Source organism: Adiantum capillus-veneris, chromosome 21 (genome assembly GCF_014529385.1).
Source record: "Adiantum capillus-veneris isolate H3 chromosome 21, ASM1452938v2, whole genome shotgun sequence".
Lineage (NCBI taxonomy): Eukaryota > Viridiplantae > Streptophyta > Polypodiopsida > Polypodiales > Pteridaceae > Adiantum > Adiantum capillus-veneris.
This window is the reverse complement of record NC_140951.1, coordinates 30905217-30922152: the sequence shown is the minus strand read 5'-3', so window position 1 is coordinate 30922152 and position 16936 is coordinate 30905217.

Below are 16936 nucleotides of genomic sequence, written 5' to 3'. Positions count from 1 at the left end.
ACCAATGCTCCAGCTACGTTCATGACACTCATGGATAGTGTCTTGAGACCATACTTGGAAAAGTTTGTTATCGTTTTCCTCGATGACATTCTTGTATATAGTGCATCTGAGGAAGAGCACTTAGTACATTTGAAGCAAGTGTTTCATTTGTTGCGCCAAAATCAGTTATATGCCAAGGAATCCAAATGTGATTTCCTCAAGGAGGAAATTCACTACTTGGGGCATGTTATTTCGGCTGCAGGGTTACACATGGATCAATCCAAGGTGGATGCCATTTGGAGGTGGCCCTCTCCCAAAAATTTGGAAGAGCTCCAGATTTTTTTACGCTTTGCAGGTTTTTATCGTCGATTCGTTAAAAACTATGCCCATATTGCTGTTCACATGACAGATCAACTGAAAGCCAAGGGCAAGACCTTTCATTGGGAATTAGAACAACAGCAAAGTTTTGACAAACTTAAGGACACATTATCCACAGCTCCTGTTTTGGCTATTGTGGATCCCTTAAAGCCATTCGTTTTGGAAATGGATGCTAGTAATCGTGCGATTGGAGCAGTCCTTCTGCAGGAGGGAAGGCCGATTGCATTTGAAAGCAGGAAGCTGGATTCAACACAACAGAATTACTCTGCTTACGAACGAGAGCTCTATGCAATCGTGTCTGTTTTAAAGACATGGCGACATTATTTGTATGGTGCACAGTTCGAGATTGTGTTTGACCATGAAAGTATCATATATTTAGAAGTCCAAGGGCCTATATAGGGCATGGCTAAGTGGTGATGAGCATGTCTGTCCTGGCCCTTGGCCCGGACTGGTCCTACCCTTGTCCTGACATTTGTGCCCAAAATCTAGAAATCTTGTGGCAAGACATTTCTCCTCAGCCATCTAGGCCTTTAGCCCATACTGTCCCCTTTTGGTGATTGGTACCCTCACCCTAAGTTCTTAATCTGCTCATGTTAATTGAACAGGTTTGTCAATGAAGCCACCTCCCCATGTGTCATGTATAACCCCCGTATCTTATCAAAGCTCCTAATTCCCTATGCCCTTATCACTCCTTTGTGGACCAGTGTACTCCACCTCTATGCTCAATTGATCACACTCTAATCTAGACAATTTTTGTCATTTGATCCCTACGTGTGTGAGGATGTTGCTATTGTCCCCCCAGAATCACTGTTTGTATCACATGTTCGTGCCCCAAATCACATAGCAGCCTCATCATAGCTGGCAAGATGTTCCTCCTCCACCGTCTACACCTCTAGCCCATGGTGTCCACTTCTCATGATTGGTATTGTGGACCTAAGTTCTTTATCTGCTCATCTTAATTGAACACGTCCCCTAGTGAATCCACCCCATTCGTGTCCCAAATAATCCACTCATTTCACTAACAAACATCCCCCCTAGCTCCCTCTCCATCTCACCATTCTCAGTAGCTCTTTGTCAAACTTTGAGCTCCCTCACTTTCCCTGCTGACCACTTTGTGCTTCTCTCTCTTGCCCACGGGCTACAACCCTACCCCATCTGCTAAGTATTCAGTGTGGCCTGCATATTATTAAATTATCGCTAAACATTTTTCATTTAAGAATGCTTGCCAAGACAGACTGGAGGTTGCTGCCATGTTCCTTGTGTAGCCATCTTATCACATGAACATGGGGGCTACCTTCTCAGCATCGTTGATTTGGCTTGCACTCCCCATGGACTTACTGGCAAGGAGATGATCGAAGAGGCTAGAAATGAAGTGACCTTTAGTGATTCAAGGTAGTACTATCCCTCTTGCCCCCTACATCCGTGTTGGTTGCCACCATTGAGGGTTTGATCAGGAAATGGATTCTCAAGCCACACATGTCCTCTCTCTCTCTCTCTCTCTCTCTCTCTCTCTCTCTCTCTCTCTCTCTCTCTCTCTCTCTCTCTCTCTCTCTCTCTCTCTCTCTCATAGGAGCTAGTGCATCTAATGTTCATCTGCTTATAAGTTTCAATCAAGTATTTTGAACAACCTGCTTACCTATAGTGAGATATTATAGCCTTCAACATGCTTGGGCACAACAGAGAAAGAAGAGGAAAAGAATAGTAGAGAGAGAGAGAGTTTTGCACGTGAGAATCGCTATATAGTGTGGACATTAGTGTGAACATTGTACACGCACCCCCACCTAGCCATGGTCTCTTTCCGTAGTTCCAATTCAATTGTAAAAGGTCTTTTCTAATGTCCACATTCGTTATGAATAGATTGCGGTGCATTTAAGATCATGGGGGACAAAATGGTAATGGAAAGCCAATATTACCACACTTTTCCTTTCGATGCACACCTCCAAAATGAATGCCAGAGCAAGTTTCAACAACACTGTTTCCACCAGAATACGCAGCCTGAGCATTATCCGCCCCCTAAATTCCTATCACCACTTTGAAGCCTACCATGACCAAGAATCACAAACTGAAAACCATGAGAATAGCAGGTTAGACCCCTTGGATGCAAGTATTTTGTGTAGAATCCCATGGATGGTATGGGAAATTGATTCTTGATTATATCAATATAGATTTACAATGGAGGATGGTTGGATTAACATGTTCAAACTCTAGCCGAGTGGAGCTAGATTAACATAGGACCGTTGGCTTGCCATGTTTGAGGTCTGGCCGATTGTCTTTGGATGGGCGGTGGACAATCTAGTGCCTTGCCCAAAAGTACTCTAGCCATGCTTGTAATTAATATGGGCAGTAGGCAAAGTAATGTTCTCCACTACTGGGAGCACCAAGAGCCTTGCAAGGTGCTGAAACTGATAGTACTAGAATGGTGAGTGCTTATGCCGGATCATTGCAATGTGGCTGGACTAATCTCTCTAGAGATTGCCAAATGTAGATATTTTTCTTGGTATTAAATTTTACCCAATTACTATCCTGAGACCCAACTCTGCTTGCAAGCCAAGTGTGTGTCGACATACCTTGATGGAACGCCAAAGACTATGCGATGCAACTCGTCGTGCAATAACATCCTAATCTGCATATCTACCTTCCTTCATTGCAGCTACCTCCAAGCACTAGCATGCCCTTATCATATGCTACGACCATAATTTCTCTTGCCCCACAACCAAAAAGCTCTTCTCTGGTGGCCATGAGTACACCATGCAGGCTTTTACTTCATCCCCAAGTTTTGAGAAAAGCTAAACGGCTAGTTTCCTTGCCACGATGCATTTATGCATGTTTCAAGGCAAGAGAAAGTGTGTAGGCAGACGGGGGGAGGGGACGTCTTGCCAACAAAGCAGAGAAGGAAGATATAGATATATAGAAATAGATTCTCCACCATCCAAAGAAAATGCTCAAATAGGACAACCTCACATGCCAGTATGGCAAGCCCGCTTCCTTTGATTCAGATTGCATTTCTCCTTCATACGCTCCAAAATCCCCCACAACAACGGGTGATTGATGTGCTATATGAAAATTTCAAAGTGTCTTTGCTCGTAGCCAGGACATTGCATTACCTATTAATCGTGGATTCCGTTGCTTTTCCCCACAGTTCCTAAAGAAATGCTGGAACAGAAGCCCAAATTGCACACGAAAGTGAAGGTCCGAACCACGATGCTGACCATTGCTTCTCTCGTGAAAGCTGATTTGCTCAGTAAAGCGGAGAAGGAACAGGTTGGGGATGCATGACCTTCCTCAGCAAAGCGGAGGAGTAGAGAGAGAGAGAGAGAGAGAGAGAGAGAGAGAGAGAGAGAGAGAGAGAGAGAGAGAGAGAGAGAGAGAGAGAGAGAGAGAGAGAGAGAGAGAGATTTACAGGTGATGTCAACCTTGTGCTCAGTAGCCGGAGAAGGAATAGGAGAGAGACAGCCAGAGAGAGAAGTGGCTGCTCCTTCCTTTGGAATTTAGCCTTCGGCTTGCAGTTGATGACACGTGTAAAGGACGACTCCTTCCGCCATATTATGTTAAGTAGATGTAGTGTCACAATACAATATTATGTTTTTTTTTTTAAAGGTAACAATGAACTATTTACATTACAATATATTTCAAAGGCATAAAAAATACCTCTGCAAACCTGCAAAAAGCTATTGTATCATGTTGACAATGTCAATGCTTGAACGGACAACATGCGTGTGTAGTCCAGTGCTCGGAAACAATGTTTTTCCAAAAACTTGGTAAACCTACATATGAGAAACAATAGAGGTAAATTGACTAAATTTGAAGGTTTTTAGGCCAAATTACACTAGTTTTTTAAACAAGGTAAAATTTCCTAATAAAAAGCTTCTATAAGAACAAGTGAAAGAGTCACGACGGCTTTCAAAAACAATAAGAAAGTGATAAAATTGCTAGGTTGAATTAAATTGGTATCAGTATTTGGGAAAGGATTTCCTCAGCTTAGTCTTGAGCCGATTGAAAATCGAGACTAGCTAACTGCAAACAATGGTAAACGGAAGAAAAACCGATGAAATATGTGAGAAAGTCATCCAAAATTTTTACAAATCACAAAATTTTTTCTAGTATTTCCGGTCTTCTTCTTTGTGGTGATGAGGAAACTCGACCAGTAACCGCTTAATAAAAGAGACTTTCTCGAATGTTAACACTGACTGGAATCAAGCTATAGAATACAAGAAATGGAAAGCCATGTGAAGTTGTGAAATGGAAGGTGAAATAAAAAGAACTAATTAATATATGTGTGTGTATAGAATTTATTAGAATTATGCAAGGTGAAGCTTCACTTCAGCATTTTAAAACAATAGAATGCAAAAAAAAACATATATGTATGTGTGTGTAAAATTTACTAAAATTATGAAAGGTAAATCTTCACTTTAGCATTCTAAAACAATAGAATCCAAGAAAAGTAGAGAGATGTTAGAATATGGAATGAAAGGTAAGTATGTATCATGCACTGAAAACAATGAAAGTCTCCCTAACCCAACAAAACACTCAGAGTTTCTTTTAGAAAGCCAAAAATAGAAAGTGGTACTATTATTTTTAAACACGGAGTGTCACAATACAATATTATGTTTTCTTGGAAAAAAAGTAACAATGACCTATTTACATTACAATGTATTTCAAAGGCATATACAATAATGTTTGACACAAAAGTCATTGTCCCTCTTTACCTCTTTAAAGATACAAGCAAACAAATGTCAACACCCTCTCACAAGGTCCTATATAAAATAATTTAAAATTATCATTAGCTTGTCATGTGGCATTAATCGACAAGCCTTTGCCAATGGTCCAGATTTTCATCCAAAAATCCACCCTTCACTAAGGACTCCTTATGTAGTCTAAAAGATTGTAGATTTTCTCACCTTCAAATATAACTTTTGTAGGTGGGATTACACTAAAGCTGGGTTTTTTTCGAGCACTGGTGTAGTCCCGTCCACTCCGTGTGTGCCATGTGATTTGATCGAATGTGCTCCATGTGCGCACTGTATCTCTCTCTGTGACAATCGGCCTCAAAAACACACATGCGATGCCGTTTGCCTAGAAAACAGTCTAAAATCATGTTTGGCCCTCTGTGCGGTCACCATAGAGGGATCCTCCATGGACCCTCTAAAGGTTCTATCAAGAGGCCCTTGAAAAAATAATCCGTGCTTCATAGGCCTTCACAGAAGTGAAGGGTCCTTCACCCAAAATGTAAGGGGCCCTTCACAAAAGTGAAGGGACCTTCACCAGCCGCATATCTAGCCCATTTAGCAAGCGTAGAGACTTGGCAACCTTTTTCCATTCCATCACAATGATCCGTTTTTCCTTCTTCGCAAAGCCCCTCCATTTTCTGTGGCACTTCTTGACGTTGTCCTTCTTTTGCAGATCATCGGCAGGGAGAGGGGTAAGATCTTGACAGACTGCCTAGAGTGCAAAAAGGAAAAAAGCTCAATCATCGCCCACTTAGAAGACAAATAATCATCAAACAAGAGAACAAGAGCCAGATTGCAAGCAGAAGCTGCAGTTTGGGATGTGAGGAGGGAAGTCTTTATCTACGGGTAAGCTATCCCGACTCTGATAAAAAAAGGTTGAAAATCCATAACTGGTGAGTGTTCGATAAAGATCCTTGGAGAAGCCATTTTAAGCACCACTATGAGAGAGGAAAATATCCTTTGCAGGGAAGTTATAGGGTTCTGAAGCCTCGTGACTATTTGACACCCCCCTTGTCAGGTAGGATTTACAGTCCACCATCTTCGAATGATGTGGACCGTCCATTTGTTCTCAAGAATAAAAAGATTCCGGTCGATTGAGCCCTTGTGACTCAAACCCAGCACCTACGTCGTAGGAGGCCTTGACTCTCCCATTAAGCTATCGTGTACCACTTGAAATGGAGGTTTAAACATAGAATCATATAGCAAAAATGACGGGGTTGGGATCACATGGTGTTCACTTGGAGGTCACTTTGGGATGGATAGTGTCATGCCGTGGCATGTGCATAATGTGAAACTACAATATCTACTTCACTCTCAATGCTTTTGCTGTGTGGGACCAAATGCTATGATGTACATAATGTGATATATGCGAAAATAGATGCCACGATAGCAGTCGTGTATATACCTTGCGGGAATAGCGAAGGCCTAGACGTGGAACTGTGGCATGCCTTTCCACATAAGTATATGCCTATTTTTCTTTAGAAATTTACAAATGTCAAGTGTATCGAAGTGGCACACTCGTTTTGCCTGTAAAGTTCAATGCGGGCGATCCAAAAATAGCAGGTTTCATGTGTGGGCGGAAGAGATGCATCAAGAGTGCTTGGCAAGTGGTAAAATGAGATTCAAGATAAAATTTATTCCCAATGGGATTTTTCCACAATTTTAGGGATTTTTCTCGGCTCGTTTGGGTTTTTTACGAGCAAAAAAGGGCATTTTTGGGCTAAAAATGACCAAAAATGATAAAAAAATTACTCGAAATTGGTCAAAAATTCTCTGAATGCCACATCACTCACGGTGCCATGACTATGAGGAGTGACGGAACATTTTAGAAGTAGAATATCAGCACTGTAAGCTCCTCTGTGAAGGGATACAAAGCCTGCACCTAAGGTATGCTAGTGTAGTTCCGTGATGTTCTAACCCTGTATTCGAGGCTGTGAGGCCAGCAATTAGGGTTTACCCTCTTCAAATAACTACTTGGGAATGTATAATGAAGTTCTGAAGCTTCCATGAAATGTCTATGATGGAGAATTGGAAGCGTTTGTATAGAGTTTTTATCAGGGCGAAAGAGCACTGCAATTGTGTAATTGGCAGTGAGGCTACACCAAATCATCACACACACGAGAGTTTTGAGTTGATCTTGGTTCTTTTCCAAAGTGAAGCTTTCATGGCTGTAGTTTTTTTCTTTTTTAGTGTCTTTTTAGCCTCAAATCTTCTACGACTTGCTTGATTTTGCTGCGAACTCTCACAGTCAAAGGCCCGACGCTTTCTTAGCCTCATTCCACACTTCTTCACACAAGTTTGGTCAACCCAATGCGAAGTAGGCTAGAGAGAGGGTTCAAAAGCTTCATTGAAGGTATCATAACAAAGGTTTAAAGCTATGGAGCAACTAGAGCAACAGGGGGTTCGGTTTGATCCAGTCACAATGAAAATGTTTCAAGCTTTTGCGGTGTTTATGCAGCAACAGCAAGTTGCGGAAAGAAGGGATTCCTCAACTAAAGCGCTTCAATCTGTGGTGAATAAAATGTACCAATTTAAAGGTGAAGATGTAACAAAGTATCTTTGTGGATATGTAAATGAGATGGAGCTTCATCGAGTGCCTAAAGCAAAGATGGTGCAAAGTTTTGAACTAGTTGTGGTTCCTGAGATTAGAGAGCATGTAAGGGGAATTAGAAATGAGCATGGGGCAACTTGGTGATGAATATGTTATGGATGAAGATGAAGAAATAAATGATGACGCACTGGACTTTGCTGCAACTAATGATAAAATCGATATATATGTTGACTTAAATGAGGACTGAACCTGTAGAAGCTATGTGTAGCACATGCTGGAGGATGTGCAAGTTTAGAGGGGATGGATGTCATGCAATGGCATGTGCATAATGTCAAAATACAATTTTTACCTCACTCTCAATGAATATGTTGTGTGGGACCAAATGCTATGATGTACATAGTGTGATATATGCAAAAATAGATGCCACGATTGCAGTGGTGTATATGCATTGCAGGGATAGCGAGGCCCTAGACGTGACCCTATGGCATGCCTTTTCACATAAATATATGCCTATTTTTCTTTTTAAATTTACAAATGTCAAGTGTATTGTTGACCGCTGGGTCAACAACACAACATAACTCAAGTTTCGTACCAAAGTCTTATCCTTTGCGAGTTATGAAATGCTGCGGATTATGGATATAAACGTCATTTGTAATGAGTAGTTATTCTAGTTTCAGAAGCCGGGGTGCAATGGCACTTCCAGATTGTAAATACAAAGCCATTTGACCCTTTCAACCCCATTTTTTGTTAAACCTAAGGTAGCCTTAGTATATAAGGTACCTAGGTCATTTTGTAAAGAGGACTTTTTATCATAATCAAACTTTAGCGTTGTCGTCTACTGTGTGTGAGAGAGAAAGAGAGTGAGCGTGAGCGTGAGCTTCATCCTCTCGCTATGCCCTGCTCGCTCAACACATTGGAGATCCAACTGTGTTGGAGCTATATATGGCTCACTCTACTCAACTTGGTCTCACCTATATATTTGTATCTTGTCCTCAATATGAATCAATCTTTGGGAGCGTATATGGTGTGTCTCTTGTCTCGTCTCTCTCTCTTTCTCTCTACATCTCAACATGGTATCAGAGCAGTAACGATCATGCGCCGATTTAATTCATGGTGACAAAACAGTATGTGTATGCGATTTGCATGTAAGATTCAAAAATTGCTACAAATTTTATTTTTGAGCATTGATTCTTGTTAATTGTGGTTGTTTTGTGTTAAGAAGAATATGATTAGTGTTTTGTCTGACGTTTATTGCTAATCAATCTAATCGTTGATTACGTTTTTGGAAACGGGAAAAGCGCAATGGAGCGTAGCGCAATGGCACTTTTCATCCAAAACTTGTTCGTCTCCTCGAGCTCTTCGATTTGAGTTCTAGGTTTGCGTCAATCAGAGTTCGCAGCAGAAAGTTATGTTGTTTTTACTGCAATTGAGCTTGACGCAGCTTTCTTCGTCCTACTTCTTCGTGAAGCGTCCACGATCATTTTTCTTATTTTGGCGTTAACTTTTTCGAGAAGATTTAGCTTTTTTCTATTCGTATTGTGGCCGTCAATCTTGCGTCTCACGCCACTCTATTTTGAGGACTCTTTTATTATTAACGTCTCCTTTACCCTGCCCTTTTTGGGTGACGTCTCTCACATCTTTGGAAGTTCCTTGAGCATCCTTCTTACGTTTATCGTTGATAGAACGCAGTCCTCATATCTCTCTCATTCTCAATTGCGGCCTTCACCATATATGGTGTGCAAATTCTGCGATCTTATCTTATACATTATCTCGCAACAAGATATGGCTATGAATATTCTCGTCAATGACTTTCCTTCTGGCCAACATTCTGTTCCTCCTTTCCAAGGTCAAGGTTTTCCAGGCTGGAAAGCAAAGATGTTCTTAATTCTTGAAGGCAATGAACTCTCCGATGTTGTTCTTGGAAATCGTTTTTGTTCGCCTCAGCCTGTTGATACGGATAATGATAACGTGCTTATCACTGAAGGACCTATATTTGAAGATTGGAATGTTGCATATACGGATTGGCAACGACGTGATAAAGCAGCTCGTCGGTATATTCTTTCTGCTCTTACTGATTCCCTTTTGCTTGATATGTACGAACTGCCTACTTTCCACGACGTATGGAAGTACCTTATCGCAAACTTTCAGAAGAAATCTGTCACAGAAATACTTTATTTGAGAGGGTTGCTTAACAAGTTACAATATGAAGTTGGTACTGCCATGACGGGACATATTGAATCTTTCAAATCTATTATTAATCAACTTGCTGCTTCCGGTGATCCTGTTCCACAAAAGCAAGTGATTACACTTCTCCTTGATACGGTGAAGGACTCTTCTTATGATAACATTGTTACTATTCTCTCTAATAAAGATGGTCTTGATTTCGACCAAGCCTGCATGTCTTTAATTGAATACTCTCAACATCAAGAACGTCGTAATGCTAGTCATGATACAGCTATGATTTCACACGAGGAGACTGAGTCACAACAGATGGAACGGGCTTTTTATGCTCGAAGGCGTCCATTTCAACGAGGAAACCGCAGAGGTGGCCGTCGCGGTAATATTTTCTCTCGTCTCAAATTTCCTAATAAGCAATGTTCTTACTGCAACAGAAATGGCCATACTGAAGATGATTGTTGGGCACGTCAATATGATGCATACCTCTTTACGAACATTTTGTGAGGGTAGGCCCATTGGTTTGGGTTTAGAGGCCCCATTTCAAAACGCTCGCCCTCATAAAGTGGTGCCCCCACTGAGGAACATATTTTCAAGTTACCTTCAAATTTTTTAGTGATGAACAATGAGTTCCCATCTATCCATTTCATTTTGCACAACACATTAGAGTAAATGTTCAGATAGATAGAAAAGTCTTTTTCCAGCAACGCATTGTTTTTTATGTTTGGTGTAGAAAGACTTAGAGAAATACTGGCATCACCCAATCCAATTATACTTCCAATCATCAATTATGAAACTTCTTTTGATGTTCACATTTTCATTTTGTTTTAAAGGCAGGAACAAGGAGTGGTGAAGGGGTGCTCAAGGGCCATATGAAGGAATGAGGTCTTCAAACCAACAACGAGGAGTAGCACATGAATCATGATCAAAACAATGAACCTTTTAGGCCTATTGCTCGGCAATCCATTCATATAATCATTGCAACTAAGTTTAGGTTTCAATCTATCATAAGGAGGATATTTGGATCCACTCGCCTCAATGAAATCAATGCTTCAATTAATCCATTTATTCTACCTATGATAAAGTACGAATTAACAATGGATGTGTACATCTTCATTTTAATGTAATCAGATTTATAGTGTCAAGAATCTTGTGCGGCCCGTAAGAGAAAAGTTTCTTTTAAAAAAATAAATTTCAAAAAGTCTAATTAAAATGTCAAGTTCTTTTCCCACGTTCTATGCAAGAAGTGGGGAAGATGCGCAAGAGTTTCTTGACAACTTGGAGATGGAACATCTCATATCCGGGAGAGATGAAGAGGAAGTGAAGCTACGAGCCTTCCCGTTGGTTCTAAAAGCAGAAGATAAAGCATGGTATGAGACCTTGCAACCCCAAATCAAGTCCAATTGGGAGAGACTGCGAGCAAGCTTCCTCTCCAAGTTCGGGCAAGGTGATACTTCTGAAGGACTATGGAAATGTCTTATTGGACATAAGCAGGTATCACTTGAAGACTATCCCTCTTGTCAAGCAACCTTTGTCAATCTATGGGGTAGGTGGGAGGCTACATTAGAAAATCATGGTGATGCACCTAACTTTCTAAAAAAAGAGAGATTCATGGTTGGCTTGTATCCACTTTTAAAGGCTAAAGTAGAGCTAAAATTTCCATCCACCTTCGTAGAAGCACGTGAGGTAGCCATCATCAAGTTTAGAAAACTACACTTCCAAGCACATAGAGCAAGGGGTTTGAATGAAGTGAGTGAGAGGGAGTCTTCACAAACCATGGAAGCACCAATTAGGGCCCCTCTTGCACAATCTTCACAAATAGGAGATAAATCTCAACAAGAGGTTTTACAAAGGCTAGCTCAACAGCTTGAGAACCTCACTCTGAATCTAGTATAGGGCCTACCTCAACAACGACAACCAAGAGAAGGGAATTGCAATCAACGAAGACAAGCTCAAGAGTTGTGATGTTGGAATTGCAATGAAATGGGCCATGGCATGTACAATTGTCCACATCCAAGGTGACTTCCGGGAGACATATATCCCCCCAGACCGCCTCCTCTCACTGTGTAGCAAGAACTAGCTCAAGGCCCACAAATCCTTCGTCGACCACCACCACCAGCAAATATACCTCCCGTCCCACATGAGGAGGAATAAAGAGGAGTCAACATCATCAAGCTAGAAGAGGTAATAGATGAGCATACTCTAAACTTTGATGTTATGCCGGCAGAAAAACGCACAAGAGCACATGATAAGGATGAAGACATGAGAAGTGAAGGAACAAATTTAGCCATAAGGGACAAGAACAAGAAGTCAAAGATGGAAGAAGCTGAAAGTAGCAGGAAGAAAAGATCAAGGCGAAGGAAAATTGGTATCAACGACTTCCCATTGGGAAAGGAGCTAGAGCCCTACAACATCCTGGAGGATTTACAAACCCAAAAGCCAAACATTTCATGGCCTCAACTTCTACACCTATCAGCCAAAGTAAGAAGGCAATGGCCAAAGTTGGTAAGTACAAGAATTCCAAAAAAGAAAGCAAATCTTTTCATTAATGTTGTGGCCTCAAAGCTACAAAAAGATGTGGAACCCATTGTGGATGCTTACATAAGGGGTAAAAAGGTGTCTAATGTATATGTTGATGGTGGAGCTCAAATGTGTGTGATCACGGAAAAATCAATGAACAGGTTAGGGCTTGAAATTACAAAGTCCTCTAATTGTCAAGCTAGGCTAGCCAACAACTCAAGTGTGAAGTGTTTGGGGATCATTGAAAATGTAAAAGTCTCTCTATGTAACATAGATGCACGAGTGGATATGTATGTCCACTACAAGAGGCTCTTCATATTAGCGACGCTCACACAGCGACGCTCAAAAAAAAAATTCCCGGCGTCGCTATGAGCGTCGCAAATTTACAAAGAAATTTGCGACGCTCATAGCGACGCCGGCTGGGGTAAAAAAATAACCGAGCGCGCCCAAAAACTCAGATTTCAGATCTGAGTTTTTCGGCGCCCTCAAGCAAGGAGCAGGTAACGCTCTCCCTCACTCTCTCTCTCTCTCTCTTTCTTCTCCACACACACACACACACACACACACACACGAGGAGAGGAAGGAGAGCCAGGTATGCTCCTTCCCTCTCCTCATTCTCATGTTCCCTTCCCCTCTTTCTCTCTCCCTCTCTCTCTCTCTCACACACACACATACACACACACACATAGTGTTTTTGAGAGAGAGAGAGAAAGAGAGAGAGAGAGAGAGAGAGAGTACAAACAAAAACAAAAACGCACACACACATACATAAACAAAGAATGCACACACACATTGAGAGAGAAAAAGAGAGAGAGAGCATGCATAAACAAAAAACGCACGCATTGAGAGAGGAAAAGAGAGAGAGAACATGCATAAACAAAAAACGCACACATTGAGAGAGGAAAAGAGAGACAAAACATGCATACGATCCAAAAAAACATACACACATTGAGAGAGAAAGAGAGAGAAACTAATTTAACGTCGTAGGAAACTAATTAAAATTAAAAGACCTAGAGATCTAGCTGACGAGGAGTTGAACTGAAGACCTATTATTTAAGAGGGAAATGGCATAATCAATCTATCATACTTGGCATGGGTGATAGAAAGGTTATACCATTTATCTCTTTTTATTGGCACACACATCCACACACGCGCACACACACAAGAAGAAGAGAGTTATAACGTCGTAGGAAACTATCTTAAAAGACGTTAAAGATTAGGTTATATGTATACTTACATTAAATTAGATTTAGGTTTATTTTTAACTAGATTTACGTTTATTTAAGCTAGATTTAGATTTACGTTATATTAGATTAGATTTAGGTCTCCATAGACTACGATGCCTGCATGAAGCGGGTGAAGAAAGCCCTCAATAGAATATAGGGTATTGCTGCCTTCACTCATGGTGGGCTCCGTCGATCCAAAAGTACTGGTGAAATGTCTTCAGAAGATAGGGAAGAAGGTGGATCTTCAGGGCGGCAAGAGTCACTACATCCCCGACACAATGACCATCTAGACAACCTCTAGTCATTAGACTTACGTTAAATTAGATTTAGCTTTATTTTTAGTTAGATTTACGTTTATTTAGATTTACGCTTATTTACGTTAGATCGAGTCCACGCAAGAATTACTTACGGTTTAGGGTTTAGAGTTAGACGAACAGTGAAAAGATCTACTGTGAAAAGATGTTAAGATGAAGTGAAGTGCTACAGCTAGAGAAGAGGCAAAGGGATTTTGTCCACTACATGCAGTATCATGTAGACGTGGGTGTGTAGATTTCTTGTACCCACAAATAAAGGTATTGACCAATAAAGACGAGATTATAACCCGGTGGTTCTGATCTCCGTGCACCTCTAGACCGAGGTGTGCGGGGATTGGACATGACTAGAGAATGTGAGGTAAAGAGAGAGAGAGAGAGAGAGAGAGAGAGAGAGAGAGAGAGAGAGAGAGAGAGATAAGACGAAGAATGCCAATAGAATATTAAATTTGTTGTCCAGGTTATAAGTTTTTTATCCTCATTATGAGTAGCGACGAGGATGTAGGACCGTCCAACCGAAACACCTATCTCTCAACGAGGGTCTTATGTCCTTGTAATCAATGCAAGCATGCTGTGCGACGGACAAGACGTGTTTCTTTGCAGCACGTTCGCGAATTTGGCGAGTTCGATCCATCTATTATAGATCGAGTTGTTGCCAATTATAACTCGTCGGACTCTGACGCTGGCCAACAAGCAGCAATCTTGCAACCCAATAGACGTGTTCGCAGGCGCTTTGGTCAAGCAACATATGTGAGGCCACAAGATGTAGCCTCTGACAGCTCGGGGGATGATCATGCAGAGCACATTCCCAACGAGGCAATGTTTGAGCCCGAGATTGATGAAATGATCGAGACGATCATGGATTCAGAAAGGCTTATCTATGATGATATGAAAAGTGAAGCCGATACGTCATTGTATAATGGAGCACGTATGTCTAGATTGAAAGCACTCCTGGTTCTTCTCAACATGCAGGCAAAGTTTGGATGGAGTGACACTAGCGTCACAACGCTTTTCAGGTGATGTATTACAATTAGTTTACTTTAATAGAACTCTAAATGTATAATGATCTGATAGATTTTTACACGACTGTATCATATTTTTATGTTGTGTAGATTGTTGAAAGAGCACATACTACCAGCTGACAATGTGATGCCAGATTCCCGAGATGAAGCAAGAAAGATTTTGCGAAACTTGGGGATGGATTACAATTCTATCCACGCTTGTCCTAATGACTGTATTCTTTTCAGAGGGGAATACACAGACATGGAGAAGTGTCCGAAATGTGATTCCGAAAGATATCGAGTAGATCTCCACGGGACAAAAATTCCACAAAAGGTTTTGCGACATTTTCCTTTGCTTCCTTGCATCAAGCATTTCTTCGAATGTAAGTCCATGGCCGCCCTAGCATCATGGCATGAGGAGAATAAATCTTCGGATGGTGTGCTACGAATTCCTGCAGATTGCGCAGCCTGGAAACATATAGATGGAACATGGTCGGATTTTGCCAGGGAAGCTCGAAATTTGCGCTTAGGCCTGGCTATGGATGGCGTAAATCCATTTGGTCAAAGATCAACATCTTACAGTGTATGGCCCGTTGTCATCGTCAACTACAACATTCCCCCGTGGTTGACTACGAAGAAGGGGCACCTATGGCTAAGCTTGATTGTGCCAGGGCGATATAAAGTGGGGAATATGGATGTGTATCTTCGTCCACTATTGGAAGAGCTACAACAATTGTGGATTGGCATAGAGGTGGTGGATATGAGCCGACACACAGGACGACGAAACGCTTTGATCAGAGGCATTCTAATGTGGACCATGCATGACTATCCCGGGCTAACAGAATGCTCAGGTGATCTATTGACACTCCTCACTCAGACACTGTAAATATTGTTTTTTCCCATAGTTGATCTTTTATCATGTGTATACATGCAGGGCTTCAAACAAGCGGATATAGAGCATGTGTCACATGTGGACCTAGACTGAATGCACGTACGGCACCCTCACTGAAGAAGCAAATCTACGAAGGTCATCAAACGTATCTTCCAGAGAATCATGTGTTACGCGACGGCTTTTTGGGAAGAGAGCCACCAAGGATGTCTGCACAAGCATGGTTAGAGCAGAAGGAGATGTGCGATGACGGATTGCCTCCAGGAATGAAGAGACTATCTCTATGGTACGAGTTACCATACTGGCCCCGACTCATGATCAATCACTTGGTCGATCCAATGCACATATTCAAGAATGTGGGTAATCTACTATGGGACCATTTGACCGGCAAGAAAGATACTTTGGGAGCCAGAGTTGACCTTAGAAATGTGGATTGTATGGAGCAATATTGGCCGCAAACAGCGTCTGATGGATCGATAAAACTCCCTAAAGCACCATGGATTTTCACAGGAGCCCAAGAACGCAAAGTAAAAGAGGCCATTCGATCTTTGCGGACCCCCACTGGCGTAATGCACTCGCTCCGAACGTGTTTTACTAAAGAAGGAAAGCTTACCGGTTTGAAGTCACACGATTGGCATAAAATGTGTCAGGTACGTTCATAGTGGACTTTAATATCATTGCATAAAATGTGGACTTTAATATCATTGTTGCACATACTTTACAGTTTATTTTACCGGTTGCCATTGAGGGATGTTTGTCTCTCGACATCCGTAACACAATCTACAAACTTGCAAAGCTGGTGCAATGGATCTCACAAAAGGAGATCAACGTAGACTCCATACCATTCGCCAAACTAAATGCTGCGGAGCTTGTGTGCATGTTTGAGAAACATTTTCCTACTACAATGCTAACCATTCAGGTGCATCTTCTTGTTCACATAGTTGATGAGGTGGAAATAGCTGGCACAGTTCATTCCAGATGGATGTTCTTCTTAGAGCGTTTCATGAAAACGCTTAAGGGATATGTGCGTCAAAAGGCACGTCCGGAGGGTAGCATGGCAGAAGGTTGGTTGGTATCAGAGTCCCTAGTGTACATTGGAGAGTGGCTAGACGGATTTGATAAATCTCGGGACACGCTATGGCGAACCATAGATGATGAGCGCATATCTGGGATTGTCAT